Source organism: Pezoporus flaviventris, unplaced genomic scaffold (genome assembly GCF_033815535.1).
Source record: "Pezoporus flaviventris isolate CSIRO_AGI_PZ_B2104156 unplaced genomic scaffold, CSIRO_AGI_Pfla_v1 ptg000856l, whole genome shotgun sequence".
Classification (NCBI taxonomy): domain Eukaryota; kingdom Metazoa; phylum Chordata; class Aves; order Psittaciformes; family Psittacidae; genus Pezoporus; species Pezoporus flaviventris.
The window spans coordinates 76,125-89,580 of record NW_026893401.1 but is presented as its reverse complement, the minus strand read 5'-3'; the positions used below and the strand labels follow the sequence as shown (position 1 = coordinate 89,580).

Genomic DNA, 13,456 nt, shown 5'->3' with positions numbered 1-13,456 from the left:
TCCGCAGCACCCCACCGAGAACAAGAAGTCCGGGACTGCCCGCAAGGGACCCCTGTGGCCTCAACGTCCCGCAAGAAAAAAACGGCTGGAATTGCTCGCAGGGGCCTAAATAGCTTAAAAAGGCAAGCCAGCAAAAGGGGGAGAAGCTTGCAAACAGGGGACCCTAAGTGCTTCAAATGCCAGCAAGAAAAAGGGGTCTGCAATTCCTGATGGTGCCCCAAAGACGCAAAAGCCCGCACAGAAAAAGAGGCTGACATTGCCCGCAGGGTCCCCTATGGGCTGGCAAAAGCCTACAGCACCCGGGATTCCCAGGCGGTCTCCCATCCAAGTACTAACCGAGCCCGACCCTGCTTAGCTTCCGAGATCAGACGAGATCGGGCGTTTTCAGGGTGGTGTGGCCGTAGGCAGCCTCTCCCCTGCCACCACCGCTCTCGGCGCCCCCGCACACGCTGCCCACCCGCACTCAGCCCCAGCCCCCAAAGCCAGGGGCACCATTGTGACGCCCAACCACGCCAGCGCCCCCACGCACACAGCCCCGCACGCCTCTGCCCGCGACGACCCGACACGCACCCCCCCGCGCAAATCCCCCCCCCCCCCCCGGCCCGCGCATAAACAACGCCACGCTCCTTCCCTCATGTCCCCCAACAACAGGAACAGGGTCTCCCATGGACCTGCCCCTCCGCAGCACCCCACCGAGAACAAGAAGTCCGGGACTGCCCGCAAGGACCCCTGTGGCCTCAACGTCCCGCAAGAAAAAAAACGGCTGGAATTGCTCGCAGGGGCCTAAATAGCTTAAAAAGGCAAGCCAGCAAAAGGGGGAGAAGCTTGCAAACAGGGGACCCTAAGTGCTTCAAATGCCAGCAAGAAAAAGGGGTCTGCAATTCCTGATGGTGCCCCAAAGACGCAAAAGCCCGCACAGAAAAAGAGGCTGACATTGCCCGCAGGGTCCCCTATGGGCTGGCAAAAGCCTACAGCACCCGGGATTCCCAGGCGGTCTCCCATCCAAGTACTAACCGAGCCCGAGCCCGACCCTGCTTAGCTTCCGAGATCAGACGAGATCGGGCGTTTTCAGGGTGGTGTGGCCGTAGGCAGCCTCTCCCCTGCCACCACCGCTCTCGGCGCCCCCGCACACGCTGCCCACCCGCACTCAGCCCCAGCCCCCAAAGCCAGGGGCACCATTGTGACGCCCAACCACGCCAGCGCCCCCACGCACACAGCCCCGCACGCCTCTGCCCGCGACGACCCGACACGCACCCCCCCGCGCAAATCCCCCCCCCCCCCCGGCCCGCGCATAAACAACGCCACGCTCCTTCCCTCATGTCCCCCAACAACAGGAACAGGGTCTCCCATGGACCTGCCCCTCCGCAGCACCCCACCGAGAACAAGAAGTCCGGGACTGCCCGCAAGGACCCCTGTGGCCTCAACGTCCCGCAAGAAAAAAAACGGCTGGAATTGCTCGCAGGGGCCTAAATAGCTTAAAAAGGCAAGCCAGCAAAAGGGGGAGAAGCTTGCAAACAGGGGACCCTAAGTGCTTCAAATGCCAGCAAGAAAAAGGGGTCTGCAATTCCTGATGGTGCCCCAAAGACGCAAAAGCCCGCACAGAAAAAGAGGCTGACATTGCCCGCAGGGTCCCCTATGGGCTGGCAAAAGCCTACAGCACCCGGGATTCCCAGCCGGTCTCCCATCCAAGTACTAACCGAGCCCGACCCTGCTTAGCTTCCGAGATCAGACGAGATCGGGCGTTTTCAGGGTGGTGTGGCCGTAGGCAGCCCTCTCCCCTGCCACCACCGCTCTCGGCGCCCCCGCACACGCTGCCCACCCGCACTCAGCCCCAGCCCCCAAAGCCAGGGGCACCATTGTGACGCCCAACCACGCCAGCGCCCCCACGCACACAGCCCCGCACGCCTCTGCCCGCGACGACCCGACACGCACCCCCCCGCGCAAATCCCCCCCCCCCCCCCGGCCCGCGCATAAACAACGCCACGCTCCTTCCCTCATGTCCCCCAACAACAGGAACAGGGTCTCCCATGGACCTGCCCCTCCGCAGCACCCCACCGAGAACAAGAAGTCCGGGACTGCCCGCAAGGACCCCTGTGGCCTCAACGTCCCGCAAGAAAAAAACGGCTGGAATTGCTCGCAGGGGCCTAAATAGCTTAAAAAGGCAAGCCAGCAAAAGGGGGAGAAGCTTGCAAACAGGGGACCCTAAGTGCTTCAAATGCCAGCAAGAAAAAGGGGTCTGCAATTCCTGATGGTGCCCCAAAGACGCAAAAGCCCGCACAGAAAAAGAGGCTGACATTGCCCGCAGGGTCCCCCTATGGGCTGGCAAAAGCCCACAGCACCCGGGATTCCCAGGCGGTCTCCCATCCAAGTACTAACCGAGCCCGACCCTGCTTAGCTTCCGAGATCAGACGAGATCGGGCGTTTTCAGGGTGGTGTGGCCGTAGGCAGCCTCTCCCCTGCCACCACCGCTCTCGGCGCCCCCGCACACGCTGCCCACCCGCACTCAGCCCCAGCCCCCAAAGCCAGGGGCACCATTGTGACGCCCAACCACGCCAGCGCCCCCACGCACACAGCCCCGCACGCCTCTGCCCGCGACGACCCGACACGCACCCCCCCGCGCAAATCCCCCCCCCCCCCCGGCCCGCGCATAAACAACGCCACGCTCCTTCCCTCATGTCCCCCAACAACAGGAACAGGGTCTCCCAGGGACCTGCCCCTCCGCAGCACCCCACCGAGAACAAGAAGTCCGGGACTGCCCGCAAGGACCCCTGTGGCCTCAACGTCCCGCAAGAAAAAAACGGCTGGAATTGCTCGCAAGGGCCTAAATAGCTTAAAATGGCAAGCCAGCAAAAGGGGGAGAAGCTTGCAAACAGGGGACCCTAAGTGCTTCAAATGCCAGCAAGAAAAAGGGGTCTGCATTTCCTGATGGTGCCCCAAAGACGCAAAAGCCCGCACAGAAAAAGAAGCTGACATTGCCCGCAGGGTCCCCTATGGGCTGGCAAAAGCCTACAGCACCCGGGATTCCCAGGCGGTCTCCCATTCAAGTTCTAACCGAGCCCGACCCTGCTTAGCTTCCGAGATCAGACGAGATCGGGCGTTTTCAGGGTGGTGTGGCCGTAGGCAGCCTCTCCCCTGCCACCACCGCTCTCGGCGCCCCCGCACACGCTGCCCACCCGCACTCAGCCCCAGCCCCCAAAGCCAGGGGCACCATTGTGACGCCCAACCACGCCAGCGCCCCCACGCACACAGCCCCGCACGCCTCTGCCCGCGACGACCCGACACGCACCCCCCCGCGCAAATCCCCCCCCCCCCCCCGGCCCGCGCATAAACAACGCCACGCTCCTTCCCTCATGTCCCCCAACAACAGGAACAGGGTCTCCCATGGACCTGCCCCTCCGCAGCACCCCACCGAGAACAAGAAGTCCGGGACTGCCCGCAAGGACCCCTGTGGCCTCAACGTCCCGCAAGAAAAAAACGGCTGGAATTGCTCGCAGGGGCCTAAATAGCTTAAAAAGGCAAGCCAGCAAAAGGGGGAGAAGCTTGCAAACAGGGGACCCTAAGTGCTTCAAATGCCAGCAAGAAAAAGGGGTCTGCAATTCCTGATGGTGCCCCAAAGACGCAAAAGCCCGCACAGAAAAAGAGGCTGACATTGCCCGCAGGGTCCCCTATGGGCTGGCAAAAGCCTACAGCACCCGGGATTCCCAGGCGGTCTCCCATCCAAGTACTAACCGAGCCCGACCCTGCTTAGCTTCCGAGATCAGACGAGATCGGGCGTTTTCAGGGTGGTGTGGCCGTAGGCAGCCTCTCCCCTGCCACCACCGCTCTCGGCGCCCCCGCACACGCTGCCCACCCGCACTCAGCCCCAGCCCCCAAAGCCAGGGGCACCATTGTGACGCCCAACCACGCCAGCGCCCCCACGCACACAGCCCCGCACGCCTCTGCCCGCGACGACCCGACACGCACCCCCCCGCGCAAATCCCCCCCCCCCCCCGGCCCGCGCATAAACAACGCCACGCTCCTTCCCTCATGTCCCCCAACAACAGGAACAGGGTCTCCCATGGACCTGCCCCTCCGCAGCACCCCACCGAGAACAAGAAGTCCGGGACTGCCCGCAAGGACCCCTGTGGCCTCAACGTCCCGCAAGAAAAAAAACGGCTGGAATTGCTCGCAGGGGCCTAAATAGCTTAAAAAGGCAAGCCAGCAAAAGGGGGAGAAGCTTGCAAACAGGGGACCCTAAGTGCTTCAAATGCCAGCAAGAAAAAGGGGTCTGCAATTCCTGATGGTGCCCCAAAGACGCAAAAGCCCGCACAGAAAAAGAGGCTGACATTGCCCGCAGGGTCCCCTATGGGCTGGCAAAAGCCTACAGCACCCGGGATTCCCAGGCGGTCTCCCATCCAAGTACTAACCGAGCCCGAGCCCGACCCTGCTTAGCTTCCGAGATCAGACGAGATCGGGCGTTTTCAGGGTGGTGTGGCCGTAGGCAGCCTCTCCCCTGCCACCACCGCTCTCGGCGCCCCCGCACACGCTGCCCACCCGCACTCAGCCCCAGCCCCCAAAGCCAGGGGCACCATTGTGACGCCCAACCACGCCAGCGCCCCCACGCACACAGCCCCGCACGCCTCTGCCCGCGACGACCCGACACGCACCCCCCCGCGCAAATCCCCCCCCCCCCCCGGCCCGCGCATAAACAACGCCACGCTCCTTCCCTCATGTCCCCCAACAACAGGAACAGGGTCTCCCATGGACCTGCCCCTCCGCAGCACCCCACCGAGAACAAGAAGTCCGGGACTGCCCGCAAGGACCCCTGTGGCCTCAACGTCCCGCAAGAAAAAAACGGCTGGAATTGCTCGCAGGGGCCTAAATAGCTTAAAAAGGCAAGCCAGCAAAAGGGGGAGAAGCTTGCAAACAGGGGACCCTAAGTGCTTCAAATGCCAGCAAGAAAAAGGGGTCTGCAATTCCTGATGGTGCCCCAAAGACGCAAAAGCCCGCACAGAAAAAGAGGCTGACATTGCCCGCAGGGTCCCCTATGGGCTGGCAAAAGCCTACAGCACCCGTGATTCCCTAGCGGTCTCCCATCCAAGTACTAACCGAGCCCGACCCTGCTTAGCTTCCGAGATCAGACGAGATCGGGCGTTTTCAGGGTGGTGTGGCCGTAGGCAGCCTCTCCCCTGCCACCACCGCTCTCGGCGCCCCCGCACACGCTGCCCACCCGCACTCAGCCCCAGCCCCCAAAGCCAGGGGCACCATTGTGACGCCCAACCACGCCAGCGCCCCCACGCACACAGCCCCGCACGCCTCTGCCCGCGACGACCCGACACGCACCCCCCCGCGCAAATCCCCCCCCCCCCCCGGCCCGCGCATAAACAACGCCACGCTCCTTCCCTCATGTCCCCCAACAACAGGAACAGGGTCTCCCATGGACCTGCCCCTCCGCAGCACCCCACCGAGAACAAGAAGTCCGGGACTGCCCGCAAGGACCCCTGTGGCCTCAACGTCCCGCAAGAAAAAAACGGCTGGAATTGCTCGCAGGGGCCTAAATAGCTTAAAAAGGCAAGCCAGCAAAAGGGGGAGAAGCTTGCAAACAGGGGACCCTAAGTGCTTCAAATGCCAGCAAGAAAAAGGGGTCTGCAATTCCTGATGGTGCCCCAAAGACGCAAAAGCCCGCACAGAAAAAGAGGCTGACATTGCCCGCAGGGTCCCCTATGGGCTGGCAAAAGCCTACAGCACCCGGGATTCCCAGGCGGTCTCCCATCCAAGTACTAACCGAGCCCGACCCTGCTTAGCTTCCGAGATCAGACGAGATCGGGCGTTTTCAGGGTGGTGTGGCCGTAGGCAGCCTCTCCCCTGCCACCACCGCTCTCGGCGCCCCCGCACACGCTGCCCACCCGCACTCAGCCCCAGCCCCCAAAGCCAGGGGCACCATTGTGACGCCCAACCACGCCAGCGCCCCCACGCACACAGCCCCGCACGCCTCTGCCCGCGACGACCCGACACGCACCCCCCCGCAAATCCCCCCCCTCGCCCCGGCCCGCGCATAAACAACACCACGCTCCTTCCCTCATGTCCCCCAAAAACAGGAACAGGGTCTCCCATGGACCTGCCCCTCCGCAGCACCCCACCGAGAACAAGAAGTCCGGGACTGCCCGCAAGGACCCCTGTGGCCTCAACGTCCCGCAAGAAAAAAACGGCTGGAATTGCTCGCAGGGGCCTAAATAGCTTAAAAAGGCAAGCCAGCAAAAGGGGGAGAAGCTTGCAAACAGGGGACCCTAAGTGCTTCAAATGCCAGCAAGAAAAAGGGGTCTGCAATTCCTGATGGTGCCCCAAAGACGCAAAAGCCCGCACAGAAAAAGAGGCTGACATTGCCCGCAGGGTCCCCTATGGGCTGGCAAAAGCCTACAGCACCCGGGATTCCCAGGCGGTCTCCCATCCAAGTACTAACCGAGCCCGACCCTGCTTAGCTTCCGAGATCAGACGAGATCGGGCGTTTTCAGGGTGGTGTGGCCGTAGGCAGCCTCTCCCCTGCCACCACCGCTCTCGGCGCCCCCGCACACGCTGCCCACCCGCACTCAGCCCCAGCCCCCAAAGCCAGGGGCACCATTGTGACGCCCAACCACGCCAGCGCCCCCACGCACACAGCCCCGCACGCCTCTGCCCGCGACGACCCGACACGCACCCCCCCGCGCAAATCCCCCCCCCCCCCGGCCCGCGCATAAACAACGCCACGCTCCTTCCCTCATGTCCCCCAACAACAGGAACAGGGTCTCCCATGGACCTGCCCCTCCGCAGCACCCCACCGAGAACAAGAAGTCCGGGACTGCCCGCAAGGACCCCTGTGGCCTCAACGTCCCGCAAGAAAAAAACGGCTGGAATTGCTCGCAGGGGCCTAAATAGCTTAAAAAGGCAAGCCAGCAAAAGGGGGAGAAGCTTGCAAACAGGGGACCCTAAGTGCTTCAAATGCCAGCAAGAAAAAGGGGTCTGCAATTCCTGATGGTGCCCCAAAGACGCAAAAGCCCGCACAGAAAAAGAGGCTGACATTGCCCGCAGGGTCCCCTATGGGCTGGCAAAAGCCTACAGCACCCGGGATTCCCAGGCGGTCTCCCATCCAAGTACTAACCGAGCACGACCCTGCTTAGCTTCCGAGATCAGACGAGATCGGGCGTTTTCAGGGTGGTGTGGCCGTAGGCAGCCTCTCCCCTGCCACCACCGCTCTCGGCGCCCCCGCACACGCTGCCCACCCGCACTCAGCCCCAGCCCCCAAAGCCAGGGGCACCATTGTGACGCCCAACCACGCCAGCGCCCCCACGCACACAGCCCCGCACGCCTCTGCCCGCGACGACCCGACACGCACCCCCCCGCGCAAATCCCCCCCCCCCCCGGCCCGCGCATAAACAACGCCACGCTCCTTCCCTCATGTCCCCCAACAACAGGAACAGGGTCTCCCAGGGACCTGCCCCTCCGCAGCACCCCACCGAGAACAAGAAGTCCGGGACTGCCCGCAAGGACCCCTGTGGCCTCAACGTCCCGCAAGAAAAAAACGGCTGGAATTGCTCGCAGGGGCCTAAATAGCTTAAAAAGGCAAGCCAGCAAAAGGGGGAGAAGCTTGCAAACAGGGGACCCTAAGTGCTTCAAATGCCAGCAAGAAAAAGGGGTCTGCAATTCCTGATGGTGCCCCAAAGACGCAAAAGCCCGCACAGAAAAAGAGGCTGACATTGCCCGCAGGGTCCCCTATGGGCTGGCAAAAGCCTACAGCACCCGGGATTCCCAGGCGGTCTCCCATCCAAGTACTAACCGAGCCCGACCCTGCTTAGCTTCCGAGATCAGACGAGATCGGGCGTTTTCAGGGTGGTGTGGCCGTAGGCAGCCTCTCCCCTGCCACCACCGCTCTCGGCGCCCCCGCACACGCTGCCCACCCGCACTCAGCCCCAGCCCCCAAAGCCAGGGGCACCATTGTGACGCCCAACCACGCCAGCGCCTCCACGCACACAGCCCCGCACGCCTCTGCCCGCGACGACCCGACACGCGCCCCCCCGCAAATCCCCCCCCGCCCCCCGGCCCGCGCATAAACAACACCACGCTCCTTCCCTCATGTCCCCCAACAACAGGAACAGGGTCTCCCATGGACCTGCCCCTCCGCAGCACCCCACCGAGAACAAGAAGTCCGGGACTGCCCGCAAGGACCCCTGTGGCCTCAACGTCCCGCAAGAAAAAAACGGCTGGAATTGCTCGCAAGGGCCTAAATAGCTTAAAAAGGCAAGCCAGCAAAAGGGGGAGAAGCTTGCAAACAGGGGACCCTAAGTGCTTCAAATGCCAGCAAGAAAAAGGGGTCTGCAATTCCTGATGGTGCCCCAAAGACGCAAAAGCCCGCACAGAAAAAGAGGCTGACATTGCCCGCAGGGTCCCCTATGGGCTGGCAAAAGCCTACAGCACCCGGGATTCCCAGGCGGTCTCCCATCCAAGTACTAACCGAGCCCGAGCCCGACCCTGCTTAGCTTCCGAGATCAGACGAGATCGGGCGTTTTCAGGGTGGTGTGGCCGTAGGCAGCCTCTCCCCTGCCACCACCGCTCTCGGTGCCCCCGCACACGCTGCCCACCCGCACTCAGCCCCAGCCCCCAAAGCCAGGGGCACCATTGTGACGCCCAACCACGCCAGCGCCCCCACGCACACAGCCCCGCACGCCTCTGCCCGCGACGACCCGACACGCACCCCCCCGCAAATCCCCCCCCTCCCCCCGGCCCGCGCATAAACAACACCACGCTCCTTCCCTCATGTCCCCCAACAACAGGAACAGGGTCTCCCATGGACCTGCCCCTCCGCAGCACCCCACCGAGAACAAGAAGTCCGGGACTGCCCGCAAGGACCCCTGTGGCCTCAACGTCCCGCAAGAAAAAAACGGCTGGAATTGCTCGCAAGGGCCTAAATAGCTTAAAAAGGCAAGCCAGCAAAAGGGGGAAAAGCTTGCAAACAGGGGACCCTAAGTGCTTCAAATGCCAGCAAGAAAAAGGGGTCTGCAATTCCTGATGGTGCCCCAAAGACGCAAAAGCCCGCACAGAAAAAGAGGCTGACATTGCCCGCAGGGTCCCCTATGGGCTGGCAAAAGCCTACAGCACCCGGGATTCCCAGGCGGTCTCCCATCCAAGTACTAACCGAGCCCGACCCTGCTTAGCTTCCGAGATCAGACGAGATCGGGCGTTTTCAGGGTGGTGTGGCCGTAGGCAGCCTCTCCCCTGCCACCACCGCTCTCGGCGCCCCCGCACACGCTGCCCACCCGCACTCAGCCCCAGCCCCCAAAGCCAGGGGCACCATTGTGACGCCCAACCACGCCAGCGCCCCCACGCACACAGCCCCGCACGCCTCTGCCCGCGACGACCCGACACGCACCCCCCCGCGCAAATCCCCCCCCCCCCCCCGGCCCGCGCATAAACAACGCCACGCTCCTTCCCTCATGTCCCCCAACAACAGGAACAGGGTCTCCCATGGACCTGCCCCTCCGCAGCACCCCACCGAGAACAAGAAGTCCGGGACTGCCCGCAAGGACCCCTGTGGCCTCAACGTCCCGCAAGAAAAAAACGGCTGGAATTGCTCGCAGGGGCCTAAATAGCTTAAAAAGGCAAGCCAGCAAAAGGGGGAGAAGCTTGCAAACAGGGGACCCTAAGTGCTTCAAATGCCAGCAAGAAAAAGGGGTCTGCAATTCCTGATGGTGCCCCAAAGACGCAAAAGCCCGCACAGAAAAAGAGGCTGACATTGCCCGCAGGGTCCCCTATGGGCTGGCAAAAGCCTACAGCACCCGGGATTCCCAGGCGGTCTCCCATCCAAGTACTAACCGAGCCCGACCCTGCTTAGCTTCCGAGATCAGACGAGATCGGGCGTTTTCAGGGTGGTGTGGCCGTAGGCAGCCTCTCCCCTGCCACCACCGCTCTCGGCGCCCCCGCACACGCTGCCCACCCGCACTCAGCCCCAGCCCCCAAAGCCAGGGGCACCATTGTGACGCCCAACCACGCCAGCGCCTCCACGCACACAGCCCCGCACGCCTCTGCCCGCGACGACCCGACACGCACCCCCCCGCGCAAATCCCCCCCCCCCCCCCCGGCCCGCGCATAAACAACGCCACGCTCCTTCCCTCATGTCCCCCAACAACAGGAACAGGGTCTCCCATGGACCTGCCCCTCCGCAGCACCCCACCGAGAACAAGAAGTCCGGGACTGCCCGCAAGGACCCCTGTGGCCTCAACGTCCCGCAAGAAAAAAACGGCTGGAATTGCTCGCAGGGGCCTAAATAGCTTAAAAAGGCAAGCCAGCAAAAGGGGGAGAAGCTTGCAAACAGGGGACCCTAAGTGCTTCAAATGCCAGCAAGAAAAAGGGGTCTGCAATTCCTGATGGTGCCCCAAAGACGCAAAAGCCCGCACAGAAAAAGAGGCTGACATTGCCCGCAGGGTCCCCTATGGGCTGGCAAAAGCCTACAGCACCCGGGATTCCCAGGCGGTCTCCCATCCAAGTACTAACCGAGCCCGAGCCCGAGCCCGACCCTGCTTAGCTTCCGAGATCAGACGAGATCGGGCGTTTTCAGGGTGGTGTGGCCGTAGGCAGCCTCTCCCCTGCCACCACCGCTCTCGGCGCCCCCGCACACGCTGCCCACCCGCACTCAGCCCCAGCCCCCAAAGCCAGGGGCACCATTGTGACGCCCAACCACGCCAGCGCCTCCACGCACACAGCCCCGCACGCCTCTGCCCGCGACGACCCGACACGCACCCCCCCGCGCAAATCCCCCCCCCCCCCCCGGCCCGCGCATAAACAACGCCACGCTCCTTCCCTCATGTCCCCCAACAACAGGAACAGGGTCTCCCAGGGACCTGCCCCTCCGCAGCACCCCACCGAGAACAAGAAGTCCGGGACTGCCCGCAAGGACCCCTGTGGCCTCAACGTCCCGCAAGAAAAAAACGGCTGGAATTGCTCGCAGGGGCCTAAATAGCTTAAAAAGGCAAGCCAGCAAAAGGGGGAGAAGCTTGCAAACAGGGGACCCTAAGTGCTTCAAATGCCAGCAAGAAAAAGGGGTCTGCAATTCCTGATGGTGCCCCAAAGACGCAAAAGCCCGCACAGAAAAAGAGGCTGACATTGCCCGCAGGGTCCCCTATGGGCTGGCAAAAGCCTACAGCACCCGGGATTCCCAGGCGGTCTCCCATCCAAGTACTAACCGAGCCCGAGCCCGACCCTGCTTAGCTTCCGAGATCAGACGAGATCGGGCGTTTTCAGGGTGGTGTGGCCGTAGGCAGCCTCTCCCCTGCCACCACCGCTCTCGGTGCCCCCGCACACGCTGCCCACCCGCACTCAGCCCCAGCCCCCAAAGCCAGGGGCACCATTGTGACGCCCAACCACGCCAGCGCCCCCACGCACACAGCCCCGCACGCCTCTGCCCGCGACGACCCGACACGCACCCCCCCGCAAATCCCCCCCCTCCCCCCGGCCCGCGCATAAACAACACCACGCTCCTTCCCTCATGTCCCCCAAAAACAGGAACAGGGTCTCCCATGGACCTGCCCCTCCGCAGCACCCCACCGAGAACAAGAAGTCCGGGACTGCCCGCAAGGACCCCTGTGGCCTCAACGTCCCGCAAGAAAAAAACGGCTGGAATTGCTCGCAAGGGCCTAAATAGCTTAAAAAGGCAAGCCAGCAAAAGGGGGAAAAGCTTGCAAACAGGGGACCCTAAGTGCTTCAAATGCCAGCAAGAAAAAGGGGTCTGCAATTCCTGATGGTGCCCCAAAGACGCAAAAGCCCGCACAGAAAAAGAGGCTGACATTGCCCGCCGGGTCCCCTATGGGCTGGCAAAAGCCTACAGCACCCGGGATTCCCAGGCGGTCTCCCATCCAAGTACTAACCGAGCCCGACCCTGCTTAGCTTCCGAGATCAGACGAGATCGGGCGTTTTCAGGGTGGTGTGGCCGTAGGCACCCTCTCCCCTGCCACCACCGCTCTCGGCGCCCCGCACACGCTGCCCACCCGCACTCAGCCCCAGCCCCCAAAGCCAGGGGCACCATTGTGACGCCCAACCACGCCAGCGCCCCCACGCACACAGCCCCGCACGCCTCTGCCCGCGACGACCCGACACGCACCCCCCCGCAAATCCCCCCCCTCCCCCCGGCCCGCGCATAAACAACACCACGCTCCTTCCCTCATGTCCCCCAACAACAGGAACAGGGTCTCCCATGGACCTGCCCCTCCGCAGCACCCCACCGAGAACAAGAAGTCCGGGACTGCCCGCAAGGACCCCTGTGGCCTCAACGTCCCGCAAGAAAAAAACGGCTGGAATTGCTCGCAAGGGCCTAAATAGCTTAAAAAGGCAAGCCAGCAAAAGGGGGAAAAGCTTGCAAACAGGGGACCCTAAGTGCTTCAAATGCCAGCAAGAAAAAGGGGTCTGCAATTCCTGATGGTGCCCCAAAGACGCAAAAGCCCGCACAGAAAAAGAGGCTGACATTGCCCGCCGGGTCCCCTAGGGCTGGCAAAAGCCTACAGCACCCGGGATTCCCAGGCGGTCTCCCATCCAAGTACTAACCGAAGCCCGACCCTGCTTAGCTTCCGAGATCAGACGAGATCGGGCGTTTTCAGGGTGGTGTGGCCGTAGGCAGCCTCTCCCTGCCACCACCGCTCTCGGCGCCCCCGCACACGCTGCCCACCCGCACTCAGCCCCAGCCCCCAAAGCAGGGGCACCATTGTGACGCCCAACCACGCCAGCGCCCCCACGCACACAGCCCCGCACGCCTCTGCCCGCGACGACCCGACACGCGCCCCCCCGCAAATCCCCCCCCCGCCCCCCGGCCCGCGCATAAACAACACCACGCTCCTTCCCTCATGTCCCCCAACAACAGGAACAGGGTCTCCCATGGACCTGCCCCTCCGCAGCACCCCACCGAGAACAAGAAGTCCGGGACTGCCCGCAAGGACCCCTGTGGCCTCAACGTCCCGCAAGAAAAAAAAACGGCTGGAATTGCTCGCAGGGGCCTAAATAGCTTAAAAAGGCAAGCCAGCAAAAGGGGGAGAAGCTTGCAAACAGGGGACCCTAAGTGCCTTCAAATTGCCAGCAAGAAAAAGGGGTCTGCAATTCCTGATGGTGCCCCAAAGACGCAAAAGCCCGCACAGAAAAAGAGGCTGACATTGCCCGCAGGGTCCCCTATGGGCTGGCAAAAGCCTACAGCACCCGGATTCCCAGGCGGTCTCCCATCCAAGTACTAACCGAGCCCGACCCTGCTTAGCTTCCGAGATCAGACGAGATCGGGCGTTTTCAGGGTGGTGTGGCCGTAGGCAGCCTCTCCCCTGCCACCACCGCTCTCGGCGCCCCGCACACGCTGCCCACCCCGCACTCAGCCCCAGCCCCCAAAGCCAGGGGCACCATTGTGACGCCCAACCACGGCCAGCGCCCCCACGCACACAGCCCCGCACGCCTCTGCCCGCGACGACCCGACACGCAC

The 13,456-nt window shown here is 63.1% G+C and overlaps 15 non-coding genes and 5 pseudogenes across 15 annotated transcripts; all 20 read right to left on the bottom strand.

The window, feature by feature from the left end:
- Window positions 1–287: 287 nt before the first annotated feature.
- On the bottom strand, window positions 288–406 carry LOC133264455 (5S ribosomal RNA). Its single transcript, XR_009741659.1, has one exon. It is a non-coding gene; the product is annotated as a 5S ribosomal RNA (ribosomal RNA).
- Window positions 407–965: 559 nt separating this feature from the next.
- LOC133264491 (5S ribosomal RNA) lies at window positions 966–1,090 on the bottom strand (annotated as a pseudogene).
- A 558-nt stretch (window positions 1,091–1,648) lies between these two features.
- Window positions 1,649–1,767, bottom strand: LOC133264460 (5S ribosomal RNA). Its single transcript, XR_009741664.1, has one exon. It is a non-coding gene; the product is annotated as a 5S ribosomal RNA (ribosomal RNA).
- A 560-nt stretch (window positions 1,768–2,327) lies between these two features.
- Window positions 2,328–2,446, bottom strand: LOC133264459 (5S ribosomal RNA). Its single transcript, XR_009741663.1, has one exon. It is a non-coding gene; the product is annotated as a 5S ribosomal RNA (ribosomal RNA).
- A 557-nt stretch (window positions 2,447–3,003) lies between these two features.
- Window positions 3,004–3,122, bottom strand: LOC133264470 (5S ribosomal RNA). The gene has a single exon (XR_009741674.1). It is a non-coding gene; the product is annotated as a 5S ribosomal RNA (ribosomal RNA).
- A 558-nt stretch (window positions 3,123–3,680) lies between these two features.
- On the bottom strand, window positions 3,681–3,799 carry LOC133264454 (5S ribosomal RNA). The gene has a single exon (XR_009741658.1). It is a non-coding gene; the product is annotated as a 5S ribosomal RNA (ribosomal RNA).
- Window positions 3,800–4,357: 558 nt separating this feature from the next.
- Window positions 4,358–4,482, bottom strand: LOC133264489 (5S ribosomal RNA; annotated as a pseudogene).
- A 557-nt stretch (window positions 4,483–5,039) lies between these two features.
- LOC133264466 (5S ribosomal RNA) lies at window positions 5,040–5,158 on the bottom strand. Its single transcript, XR_009741670.1, has one exon. It is a non-coding gene; the product is annotated as a 5S ribosomal RNA (ribosomal RNA).
- Window positions 5,159–5,715: 557 nt separating this feature from the next.
- Window positions 5,716–5,834, bottom strand: LOC133264453 (5S ribosomal RNA). Its single transcript, XR_009741657.1, has one exon. It is a non-coding gene; the product is annotated as a 5S ribosomal RNA (ribosomal RNA).
- Window positions 5,835–6,390: 556 nt separating this feature from the next.
- Window positions 6,391–6,509, bottom strand: LOC133264452 (5S ribosomal RNA). The gene has a single exon (XR_009741656.1). It is a non-coding gene; the product is annotated as a 5S ribosomal RNA (ribosomal RNA).
- A 556-nt stretch (window positions 6,510–7,065) lies between these two features.
- On the bottom strand, window positions 7,066–7,184 carry LOC133264465 (5S ribosomal RNA). The gene has a single exon (XR_009741669.1). It is a non-coding gene; the product is annotated as a 5S ribosomal RNA (ribosomal RNA).
- Window positions 7,185–7,740: 556 nt separating this feature from the next.
- On the bottom strand, window positions 7,741–7,859 carry LOC133264451 (5S ribosomal RNA). The gene has a single exon (XR_009741655.1). It is a non-coding gene; the product is annotated as a 5S ribosomal RNA (ribosomal RNA).
- A 556-nt stretch (window positions 7,860–8,415) lies between these two features.
- LOC133264488 (5S ribosomal RNA) lies at window positions 8,416–8,540 on the bottom strand (annotated as a pseudogene).
- Window positions 8,541–9,096: 556 nt separating this feature from the next.
- LOC133264449 (5S ribosomal RNA) lies at window positions 9,097–9,215 on the bottom strand. The gene has a single exon (XR_009741654.1). It is a non-coding gene; the product is annotated as a 5S ribosomal RNA (ribosomal RNA).
- A 558-nt stretch (window positions 9,216–9,773) lies between these two features.
- Window positions 9,774–9,892, bottom strand: LOC133264448 (5S ribosomal RNA). The gene has a single exon (XR_009741653.1). It is a non-coding gene; the product is annotated as a 5S ribosomal RNA (ribosomal RNA).
- A 559-nt stretch (window positions 9,893–10,451) lies between these two features.
- LOC133264500 (5S ribosomal RNA) lies at window positions 10,452–10,582 on the bottom strand (annotated as a pseudogene).
- A 558-nt stretch (window positions 10,583–11,140) lies between these two features.
- Window positions 11,141–11,265, bottom strand: LOC133264487 (5S ribosomal RNA; annotated as a pseudogene).
- A 556-nt stretch (window positions 11,266–11,821) lies between these two features.
- LOC133264447 (5S ribosomal RNA) lies at window positions 11,822–11,940 on the bottom strand. The gene has a single exon (XR_009741652.1). It is a non-coding gene; the product is annotated as a 5S ribosomal RNA (ribosomal RNA).
- A 554-nt stretch (window positions 11,941–12,494) lies between these two features.
- Window positions 12,495–12,614, bottom strand: LOC133264469 (5S ribosomal RNA). The gene has a single exon (XR_009741673.1). It is a non-coding gene; the product is annotated as a 5S ribosomal RNA (ribosomal RNA).
- A 559-nt stretch (window positions 12,615–13,173) lies between these two features.
- On the bottom strand, window positions 13,174–13,291 carry LOC133264458 (5S ribosomal RNA). Its single transcript, XR_009741662.1, has one exon. It is a non-coding gene; the product is annotated as a 5S ribosomal RNA (ribosomal RNA).
- Between the last annotated feature and the right edge of the window lie 165 nt (window positions 13,292–13,456).